Source organism: Lithobates pipiens, unplaced genomic scaffold, assembly GCF_037356315.1.
Source record: "Lithobates pipiens isolate NorthernLeopardFrog02 unplaced genomic scaffold, aLitPip1_a1.2 Scaffold_8, whole genome shotgun sequence".
NCBI classification, from domain to species: Eukaryota; Metazoa; Chordata; class Amphibia; order Anura; family Ranidae; genus Lithobates; species Lithobates pipiens.
The window spans coordinates 621,705,972-621,718,589 of record NW_027507903.1 but is presented as its reverse complement, the minus strand read 5'-3'; positions in this window follow the sequence as shown (position 1 = coordinate 621,718,589).

The following is a 12,618-nucleotide window of genomic DNA, read 5'->3' as shown; positions in this document are numbered from 1 at the left end:
GACACTAAGAGTACCTGAACTTCCCTTCCAACCCTCTGATCCCAAGTTGAAAGACTGTTCAATGGTTCGAGTTTGCAAATAAAAGCCATTCAAGTGGATCTGTTGTCAGTCTCAAGTTACTGGGCTATTTAGCACAGGACATCCCCTAGACGTGCCACAAGGAGAACAGAAGGTAACGGTAAGGCCAAAAATAACCAGCAGCTCCTTCGGGGGTTAGTTTAGTACTACATATATATATATATATATATATATATATATATATATATATATATATATATAAATGTATATATATGTATATATATGTATATATATGTATATATATGTATATATATATATATATATATATATATATATATATATATATATATATATATATATATATATATATATATATATATATATATGTGTATATTGGAAAATATGTAAACACTACATGATTTGCAGGTGTGTAAGTGACGACATGTTTCACTTTAAAACTGTAAGTGATGTAACATAGGACGGTAGGCGGCATAAACTCCAAGCATACACAGAACACTAGACACAACTAACTGGATTTAATAATGGCCGCGGCTTATTTATCGGTTTTCAAAACATATAAACAATCAACAATTCACCATAACTCTTTTAATCCATAAATATTTTACAACTGTAAACAAAATCAGCCAAAATCAATGGGGTGTTCTTCAAATATTTGGCGACTGGCAAAGACCCCCCTCAGCCACCTGCTTAAGTAGGGGTTCCGGGTAATTTCTGGAAAGTTCTGGGGGGCGGGGGGGTTGGGGGATTTTAAATGATCTATCCTTGAGGACCCCCCAAAAGTTCCAAAACATTCCCAATCAGCTGACCTTTTTTGAGCTATCATAAACCCCTCATTGAAATCAATCAATGGGGGGCATGAAAACTGCTACCACCATCATACCATGAGGGAAAGGGGGGAGGCTTAAAACAGGCTATCCCCCCTTTCCTCTAATTATTTTGCTTCCGTTGTGTGATGAGACACCCTGATAACAGGTGGGAAGCCTCACTTTCATCATTCACTGCGTACACTGCTAGTAAGACGGAGACATGTCAGAGCTTACTGAGCTTCAAAGAGGGCAAATTGTTGGTGCCCGCTTAGCTGGTGACTCTGTGACTGCAGTTGCCTATTTATTTGTGGTGTTGCGAAGTACCGTATCAAAGGTTATAACAGCTTATACAGTTTCCTGGAAAACGTCGTCTGGTAAGCATAAGTGCGGTCGACATTTTACTAATGCCAAAGGTGGTCCAACACCATACTAGATAATGATTTTGTTCTTTTATTATAATTGTTTCCATAATTTTGTCCAACCCCTGTATGTATGTATGTATGTATATATATATTTGTGTATGTGTATAATAAATGGACACCTCTGTGTTTCACTGGTTTTATGTTACTGCACTCTCACTATATCTCAAGTGACTACAGAACCAGGAGGCATTTTCCACAGTTTAAAGCGTTTGTAAAACTCTTCACTCTTTAAAGGAAAAAGAGATCTACACTGCTTCATAAACAGGCACTCAGAAGAGAATGCTCTTCTCTGAGAATGCCTGAGAACTCAGCAGTGGTAATGCAATAGGAAACCTCACTTTGGACATGAAAAACTATCTTTAAGCCCAATTTTGTGTAGAAATTCTGCAGTTCTTCCTAAAATAAATAAATGAGTCAATCTATGAGGAGCAGAGAGAGAGACTCGTATTAAGTTGTGTAAAATCTCTTCCCAAACATCTGGGATATGACCCAGATCCCTGCTCCCATCCTTCAGAGAAGCCTTAAGCCTTGTACACATGATCAGATTTTTTTCCGATGGGAATTGTGTGATGACAGGCTGTTGGCGGAAAATCTGACCGTTTGTACGCTCCATCGGACAATTGTTGTCAGATTTTCCGTGGACAAATGTTGGATGGCAGGTTTTAAAATTTTCCATGGACGAATGTCTGTTTTCGGATTTTCCGAGCGTGTGTACATTGGACAGAAGTCCAAAGTACAAACACGCATGCTCGGAAGTGAGGACGAGCCGGAAGCGGTCAGTCTTGTAAACTAGCATTCATAATGGAGAATTAAAATTTGTGACGTGGCAAATTATGAAATCTCTAAATGCAGTGCACAATTCTCTTCTTCTTTAATGGGATAATAATGAAGCTGCTTTGCTGGTGATACTGATGGAGTTAATGCAAACCACTTTTTAAAGGCTTTTTTTTTTCTAATGATATCAAGAATAATATTATTATGCTTTTTTATTTTTTTTATTTGGGCAAGTTGCCACAACACCATTATCCCGTAGTTTTTAAGATCAAAGATACAACTATGTTGGTGTCCCTTGTCAATTTTACATTGTATTTTTTTTTTAAATGTAACTGCCTACTCCCAAACTGTTATTTGAAGTAGAACACATAGCCAAGTATTATTCTACACATTTTTTTTTTTATTGTACATTAAAAAAAAAAACAAATAAAATTAGAGGTGCTATCTGCCAATAGAACTTAACCAAAAAGTGCATTCTATGCATTCAAAAATATAGAAAATATACCAAATGAAATCATTATTCAACCAAAAAATAAAATAAAAGCTTCATGCATGTGTCCTGCTTCTTAATATAGTGGGTCAAGAGTTGGTGAAAGCAGGGGTCCGTCATCCGGAAATAATTCCGAAAAACATCTGGATTATTCTCCTGGAGCTCCCGCAGCAAAGGCATATGACATAATTGGTGACGATTAATAAAGAAACCAATTTTTGGTCCAAGAACTCTTCCTCCTCCTCCTGTTCCTGGACTAGATATGGGTCAAAGCAATAACTCCAAGGCCAATAATAAATAACTCCTCTGATTCCGCAATATGTCTGGTTGACAAACGGCCGTTCAGAAACTAACTAAAAAGCAAATGAAAAGCGTGAACTGAAAGGCACGAAATGAAAAGCAATAAATGAAAAGCGCAAAAAGAAAAGCGAGAATCAACACTCACCAAACTTCTACTAACATGAAATTAGCAGAAGGAGCCCAAAGGGTGGCGCTAAAGAGCTGAAAAACCACATAGTATATCGTTTTTGTTGGCCGAAAAGTCCTTGCCGTTTGTATGCAAAACAAAATCCAGGCACGTGCCTTCGGACAAAAGTCAGAGGTTTTGTCTGCGGAAAATCCAATCGTGTGTACGAGGCTTTAGTTAGAAACTTGGTAAGCAAGTGGAAATATATGAAATAAAAATGACTCCCTTAACGCTAGTGGTCCTAACCAGCTCATTCTCACTAGGAATGGAGGAAACCATTTGTCTGCAGAGTATGGCTGAGCTAAAAAGTTTTATACTGTGTAGGGGATATAGAGATTGCATCTGCCGAAATTGCCAGAGATGTCCATCCCTATACACCTGGGAAAAAACTAAGTATGCCAACCTTTGTCCAAGTGTAAAAACCTTGTAAATTAAGAGCTTCTTCCAAATATTTGTTATTAGAAAAAAGAGAATTTTTAATAAAATTCCAATAAGTATAATAAATGATTACCATCAAACAGATATTGAAGAATAGTATAAGATTGGGAATAAATGCCTTCTTTCTACCAGCCAGCAATATGCGAGAGCTGGGACATCATGACATATAACCAGAGATTGGGGACAGCAAGGTCACCAATGCTCTTTGATATTTTTAGAGTCTACAATTAAATTCTGGATTTTTTTCTGGTTCTATCTGATATTGCAAAAAATGATATATGTTAATTTAAAAACAATTTAAAGGGAATCCAGCACAGGGAATTATTATTAATTATTATAATATTATTAATGAGAGGATCATTTTAATGAGCAGAGCTAGGCATAAAATACTAGAATCTAATAACACTTGCTTGGACTACAAGATTTAAGATAATAAATAAATAATGATGTTGCGCTGTGTAAACGTGAATGCAAAAAATAAGTGCAATAAAAATATCTAAATATTAAAGTGCCAAGTGAGGAATATCATAAACAGACTTTCTTGAAACAAATGAATGAATGAGTAAAAAATAATTGATATGGATACACCCTCTAATCGGTCCAACGATCAAATGGTTCCACATCATTTGCAAGTCAACCCCTCTATCTTCTTCACCAGGCCCTCTCACGTCCTTACGCTCTAACCCTGATTTCCCTCCTGGAATTAACAAAAAGCTACTTAACTGACACATGGCCACTCTGTGATATCCAAGTACGCCATTTTTTCTCAAAAGGTAGTATTACTACACCGAGAAGAGCTACCGTCCAAAGCCAACAACACTTATATCTCCTTCTGGAATTACACATTACTTGCGCACTACATAAAATCACTGGATAGGAAATTTAAGGTCTCCAGACAGTTATCACCCTTTGAAACATTGTGCACAAAGCAGTCCCCCCAAAGCCACTTGATATCCACTATAAACACTCTTCTATTCACGAATGTCCCCTCCAACAAGGGTCGGGCCTGTAAAGACCTCTCCATATCCATGTCACAAGAAGATTGGGAACAAGTCTACTTAAAGATCCACAAAGGATCGGTAAATGTCTCCACACAGGAAAACGGGTACAAAATCCAATCGCGATGGTACCGTACCCCTTCCCTCATCCACAAATTTAACCCAGACATCCCAGACATTTGCTGGAGATGCAAACAGGAAAAAGGGACCCTAGTACACATCTGGTGGCACTGTCCCACTATCTAAACATTTTGGGGCAAAATTCATCAAATTATAAAGACAGTAACCCCATGCATGCTAGACTTCTCTCCAGCACAATTCCTTTTACACTTTACCACCTTACCGAGCCGCAACTACTTCAAATCCTTAGCCATGCACATGGTGAATGCGGCAAAACAATGTATTCCAATGCATTGGGGCACCCCACACACACCAACAGTAAAGGAATGGCTAAATAGAATCTCCAAAATAGCTGAAATGGAACGTCTCATCAGTATCGCACACTATACACCCAGTAAATTCTCGTCCAAATGGGCCTGCTGGACCCACCTCCAGACAACGACAGAATACAAAGACCTCATTAAACGCAAATACACCCCCACTGGACTTCTACCTTAAACACCGACATAAATCCAGAATCATACTAAACACACCCTTATATTCACCTAGACCGAGAATGATGACCTATCCTTGCCAGGCACGTCTCCACAAAATCTGCCACTCCCTCTATCTTCCCCCACCGGGGGGAATGAGAGGTGGACAACAAACACCCCCCCCCGGTCCCCTTTTACTATCTACAATTTATCCCACATTTCCCCACCCCCTTCTCCCCTCTCTTCTACCTCACCTCCCATGAACAGACCAACTTCCGCTCCTCGCTTTTTACAACCGATACACCACCCCGCAGATAACTAAGTACCCCCCTAGACACGCAGAATCCCTTGCGCGAATTCTGACTTACCAGGCTCTACACTCCAAGAACCCCTCTTAAAAACATTTAGACACCTCTAAAGCATGCCCACCTCCTTCATAAATCCTCTCTTACCCTCTCTTACTCATGTTCGACTCGAAACATTGCCTGTTCGCCTGTTCAGTGAACAGTGAACAATTTGGGCTGTTTGCGGCAAATTCGAAAAGCCGGAACACCCTATACAAGTCTATGGGAGAAATCTAAAGTGCTAATTTTAAAGGCTAATATGCAAGTTACTGCCCTAAAAAGTGTTTTGGGACCTGGGTCCTTCCCCAAGGGACATGGATCAATGCAAAAAAAAGTTTTAAAAATGGCAGTTTTTTCAGGAGCAGTGATTTTAATAATGATTAAAGTGAAACAACAAAAGTGTAATATTCCTTTAAATTTCATAGCTGGGGGGTGTCTATAGTATGCCTGTGAAGGGGCTCATGTTTCCCGTGCTTAGAACTGTCCCTGCACAAAGTGTCATTTTGCAAGGAAAAAAAGTATTTTAAAATCACTTTCCATTGTCGGCTCTCGTAATACAGAGAACACTCAATGAGTGTTCTCTTTATTAGCCGACAATTCATTCATTGATAAAAAAAATTTAAAAATAAATTTAAAAAATGCGACGAGGTTCCCCTAAATTCAATTACAGGGCCCTTCAGGTCTGGTATGGATATTAAGGGGAACCCCGCATCAAATCAAATTTAAAAAAAATTTGACGTGGGGTCCCCTAAAAATCCATACCAGACCCTTTATCCGAGCACGCAACCTGGCAGGCCGCAGGAAAAGAGGGGGGACAAGAGAGCGCCCCCCCTCCTGAACCGTACCAGGCCACATGCCCTCAACATTGGGAGGATGCATTGGGGGTCTGTGACCCCTCAAAGCACCATGTCCCCATGTTGATGTGGAGAAGGGCCTCATCCCCACAACCCTGAGCGGTGGTTGTGGGGGTCTGCGGGCGGGGGGCTTATCAGAATCTGGAAGCCCCCTTTAACAAGGGGACCCCCAGATCCCACCCCCCTGTTTGAAATGGTAAGGGGGTACAAATGTACCCCTACCATTTCACAAAGAAAGTGTAAAAATGGTTAAATAAGACAAACACACTTTTGAAAAATTCCTTTATTAAAAATAAAAAAAATAAAAAAAATATTCCAGCGGTGCTAATCCACTCTTGCTATCCAGTGACAGATGATTATCTCCCTGGGGTCCAGCGATGGCTGATCTGATCCAGCGACGGGGGATCTCACAGTCCAGCGCTGTCCATACATGCATCCGTCTTCTGTCTCCACTGCGGAGACACTGCGGGGATCCCAGCGCTGACGTTCCTTATATTAGGAGGGCAGGGCCACCCGTCACCTGATCCCACCCCATCTGACGCTGGTGAGGGGAGCCAGGGATTCCCTAATGACGTATGGGTGACCCCACCCCCTTTGATGTAACGGAAACCTGCGTTACATCAGAGGGGGCGGGGTCTCCCATACGTCACTGGGGAACCCCATGGCTTTCCTCACCAGCGTCAGAGGGTCACCCCATACCAGAACTGAAGGGCCTGGTAATTGAATTTACGGGAACCCCCACGCTTTTTATTTTTAAATTTTTTTTATTTTTATCAGTGAATGAATTGTCGGCTAAAACAGAGAACACTCATTGAGTGTTCTCTGTATTACGGGAGCCGACAATGGAAAGTGATTTTAAAAGACTTTTTTTCCTGCAGAAATTACACTTTGTGCAGGGACAGTTCTAAGCACGGGAAACATGCGCCCCTTCACAGGCATACTATAGACACCCCCCAGGTACGAAATTTAAAGGAATATTACACTTTTATTGTTTCAATTTAATCATTATTAAAATCGCTGCTCCTGAAAAAACGGCTGTTTTTAAAACTTTTTTTTGCATTGACCCAGGTCCCCAAACACTTTTTAGGACAGTAACTTGCATATTAGCCTTTAAAATTAGCACTTTAGATTGTGAATGTTCGAGTCCCATAGACTTTAATAGGATTCTAAAGTTCACACGAAGTTTAGGTCTGTTCGCAGGTTCTGGTGCGAACCGAACAGGGGGGTGTTCGGCTCATCCTTAATCTTGACCATTGTTATTTGTCTTATTTTATGCTTTTCTGTGTAGCTCTACACATGTGTGTTCTCTACTATATTCAATAAAAACTTTATGGAAAAAAAAAATGATTGAAACACTGACTAATTGTGAAGCATATAGCATAAATCATCCAAATATTAAATGAATAAAACACAGTGACAAAATCCATTGTGCACAGCCAAACAAGTAGTAAAAAGCAAAGACCAAATAGTAGAAAGTCAAATAATGTGATCCTGAAAAAAGTACTGTGACAGTCTAAGCAATTTTTCACATAGAAAGTAAATCCCTCCACCGTGAAATGGCAAATAGACAGTGTCTAGCCAAACTTCTGTGATGGTACCTGTCACAGGTGACAGTCTTCAGATGTTCCCTCTTGATTTAATGAATGAATCCTTCTCTAGTAGTCTCAATATGCAGGGTTTAAACATAAAAGAAAAAAGTGCCTATAGCGTAATCCCATTAAAATGGGGGAATTAGGTGTGGCAGACAAAAATTGTTACACTCGCTTTTTGAATGTAATAATAGGCAACAATCCACGAGCGCCAAGCTCGCATGCTTCCATCCAATCTTGGGGATACCTATGGTCCAAAACCCTTCATTAGGAGTCTCAGTGTACAGGGTTTAAGCATGGGAAAGAGAGATGCCCATAGCGTAATCCCATTTACAAAAAAATGTATTGTAGCAATTAAGAATTAAGATACTGCAGAGAATACAGCAGTATAAATTGGCTAGCAGCAGTGCAGTTTTATTAGAGATAATATGCCTAACTGGTGTATGGCTAACTTTTGTTTATCTATGGGGATAGGGGCGCATACTGTTCTTACAGTCACAAATTAATGTTCTGCTTTGAGCACCCCAAACTTAAAAAAGCTCATATGAACATAAATTGTAAAAATAATAATAATAATATTATTAAAAAGAAAAAAAAAGAAGAGAGAAATGAAAACCCCAAATTCCACCCCTAAAATAAATGGAAACCTTGCAGCCAAAGAAAAAAAAATGTTTTACCTAAAATAAGGACTTTTTCAACATAAGATATACCTCATAATATAAAATATACTGCTAAAATAAATGAAAACCTGAAATGCCAACTCCTAAAATAAGACAATTTTTTTAAAAGAGAAGTCTTAAAGTAGAGAAAAAAAAGTTTGCTATGGGCCACACAGCAGCTAAAAGTGACTGCACTGATCTCAAATAAAGTAAAAAAGAAAATAAATGACAAAAAAAGTAAAAAAAAAAACAAAAACAAAAAAACAAAGGCTGCATTATAAAAGTACCGGCATCAACTCACACAAATAAGCATTGATATTTTAAGATTCCATTTAATAAAATAAGGTTAATGCACTAGTAGAGCTTCCTTTTTGTTGTATGGTTCACCTGGTTTTGGACTATGTGTGCTGTTTGAGAGGGAAGAGGTTTTGGAAGCCAGCCACTCAAAATCATATAAATGCTTATTTTGACCTCTTTTATGGATCGAGGTCCTTCAATCTGGTGAGTTTTCACCCTAAGGTGTGGGTGGTGGTCTTTTTACAGTGATCTTTATAGTGATCTTTACAATCAAGTTGCTATATTGGAGGTCATTAATAACTTCCTGTTATCTTTAGTTTCACTGCTAATGCTGCAGTCTATTTCTTTGGTGATTGTAATTAAAAACTATATAAATCATTCTTTTCAGAAAGCAGCTTGAGAAGCTTTACTAGGGTGGACTGAGTAATACAAACATCACGTATAATAACAGTATTACGACTGCTATGACAGCTTCTTACTATCAATGGTAAGCAGCCAATTGTTTATAACAGTATTTCTGACAGTAGTATATCAACTGGCCTGTTACCAAGGGATTAATTGTGCATTGTGCATAACCACCGAAAAGTTGGCATCTCCTCAGCTTCCTGAATACACCCCATTGGGTGAAACGCATTGAGGCGGGTATGTGGATGCTGACTTCACATCCGGTGGTGTCACTTTCAGTTAGTGTAACGCACGCTGGTTCCTGGGGGGAGCAGAAACTTGTGTGCTTCAAATAATGAGTGCTGATTGAAGGCCCAAATACATGTTAGCGCATGTATGTTAGAGGTAAGTTATAAAGGGGACAATTAATTTTAATAAGGTTTGGCTGAAAATGACTTTGTTGTGGTTCCATTGCATATACTATTGCAGACCTTTGGATCTGGAGATTGGAGTGGATTCAAGAAGGCTGGTACTTTTTTGGAGGAAGGTTGGCAGAGGCTGTGATTCATTATATGAGTAAGTATGACCCTGTTCATTCTGGGATCCACAGGTTCTGGTGAGTGCATGGGGTGCAGGGGATGTTTGGCATAAACACGAGTGAGAGCACTTTGATATTTGGCGTTTTTCACAGAAAAGATTGATTTAACATTGGAGAAGTATCTTCCCTTTGGATAATGATTTCACCATTTTGTTCCTAGTAGAGGTATTGGACACATCACATTACATTTATAGGAAACACACAGACACTTTGTGGTTAAAAAAAGTTAATTATTATTTTATGTATTTTTTCATTTTTCTTTTTGATTTATTTATACACAACCATTTTTTGAGAAATGTTTCCACAGCACTGTTAATTAATATAAAATGTAGGCCCATTGGGGTATAAAATGTAGTATGTCTAAAGCAGTGTTAATTTTGGCATCAAATTTAAATTTCTTTTTAGTCATAGCCTTTTGACTAAAATGCCTTTTGTAGTTTTAGTCCCTTTTTAGTCATTTGCAATTGTTTTAGTTTTAGTCGTATTTAGCCAACTACAATCTCCAAAATATTTTAGTCAACTAAAATTATTTTAGTCAAATAAATCAAATGGGTTTAGTGGGAAGGCTGACCGCAGGTCAGCCAGATTTTGTAGGAGGAGTTGGGCTGCATTTAAGCCCACCCTCTAGCCTCCATTTCCTGTCGACGTTTCTCTTGTGTGGGTGATGCTTTTCACATTACGCATCATTTCCAGTTTCCTTGCAGCAAGGTGGATGTGCGGCTGCAGCTGAGTTCATTTCTCTGCTTCATGCGCGGACACAGGTATTGGTCAGGGACTGTCTCATGGCCATAGTGTTGGCATTTGGGGGGCCCGCTCTGTATGGTATCCAGAGGAGGGGGAGGGACTGCTTGAGGGTTCTTTTCACTTTGTGAAGGTGGGGGCAGGGGGAGTATGTCACTTGTATCTGGACCACTTTCCCTTGTCCAGGGGGGACAGTGTAATCAGGGCACGTTTTCTCCATGGTAACTACATGGATAGATGGATAAAGGACACTAGGTAGAGGGTACATGGGCAGTTGGAGGTTGCTGTAGGAATTGGATCATGGCTGCCAGAGCCATATTAGGTGTCACGGGGTCCCTGGATGTCTCTCTTTTCAGGGAGGTGGATGTACAACTGCAGTTGGGATCGTTCCTCCCCATTCTCATGGGTAGACACAGGTATCTATCTAGAGGGGATCCATGTGCAGAGTAGTGACCACCCACTTCGGGCATTTTCATGCTGCAGTTTTTAGGGGGGCCCGCACCACATGATGTCTGGTGGGGGGTTAGAGAGGCTCTTGGGGTTCCTCTTGGGCTGGGGTGGTTGGGGCATGGAGCAGTGTGTCTGTCAGCAACCAATGATTTGGTATTATGTGGGAAGTCATGCAATCATCTTCATCGATCTCCCCGTCTTGGGTACTCTCATCGCAGTTCACTGCTTTTTATGGTTCTAAGCATGTTTCACCATCTTACCAACACTGCATCTCACACATATCTGTTTTCAGGATTCTGGTTGGAGTGTGTATGTGATCAGCCAATCAGTGTTCAGTTAGTGAGCTCAGTGAGCGACATGTATTCAATCAGAAACAGTCTGTGTTTCACAGATTGAGGTTGGGGTGATGCAGCATTTTATACTTTATCAGGTCCTCAGTGTATGGCTCGTTGCTGCAGTTATTGGTAGGTTGTTTGAGCCTCAGTTCTTAGCATATGTTGGATTTTGGGGCAGCATTTCTTTCCACCTTGTTCCTTTTGACGGCACGGCTCGCATCCTGCCATGTCACTTGAAAATAGCTAGTAAGGGCAACTGCCAGTCGTATCAGGCATCTCACTCACGGGTTGGTTGGTAGGGGTCACAGTGCACAGCTTAGCATATGGCAAGAAAAATTGTGGAATAATAATCAAATTCTTATAATATTGACACCACAGTGAGCTCGTTCAATAAGTGTGCCACCACCGTAAGAAAAACTCACTTACCAAAAGGCGAGCAAAACCAAGCATGTTGCTATAGCCCAGCCAAGGCCATGGCTTGCACAGAAGATCATAGAGATAAACTCTGGATGGATGGTTGCATAGATATATCCAAACACAGATGACACCGCTCTATCCAGGACCATTAATACAGCAACCCACTCAGCAGTAAATCCAGAAATAGAGAACTGCCATAGTGTAATATTGCCGGCTTCGCTCCCGCCTCTCTCCCGAATAACTGGCGGTATCACAGTGACGGATCTCTTCTTTCCCTTGTTACCCTTAGCCCCTGACTCAGACTCTCGGGTCAAGTTAGATTCTGCGGCACTATCTGACTTGCATGTGGGACGAGTTCCTTCAACACTTAAATGGGGTCGCCATGTTCATCCTTGCGGTGTCAGTTTTCTCCTCAAGGTTGAGTGATGCAGCAGCCACTAAGGGCTATGCGGCTATTTTTGGCACTCACCGGAAGCCACGGCCAGGCGAGATCTTGGATATTCCAGGGTTTGCAGAGATATTAACTTTGTTTGAGATTCACACCACAGGCGTGGGGTCGCTTTCTGGATAGGTAAAACAGTGGTTTTTCTCCACGGACAATCGGGCTACCTCAGAATTGTTTAAAAAGGTAGATCCAGGTCTTTTAGGCTGATTTGGCAGTCCCTTCAGTTCCATTTCCACATACACTGTTGGTTCATCTGTAGTGTAGAGTAAACAGCAAAATATAATCTATATCATTTTAAACCACCTGCTATTTTCCAACAGGTCCCAGACTCAAACATCTGTGTCACACTGTCCCCGCTTTTCTTGCTACTAACAATGGACTAGAACCCCACTGAGCCAATGCTTTTGGAACGTCCTGGGATAACTTCCAGGCTTTCCAGTCTAGGTATCATAGGAGTGATTGCCACAACATTCTATATC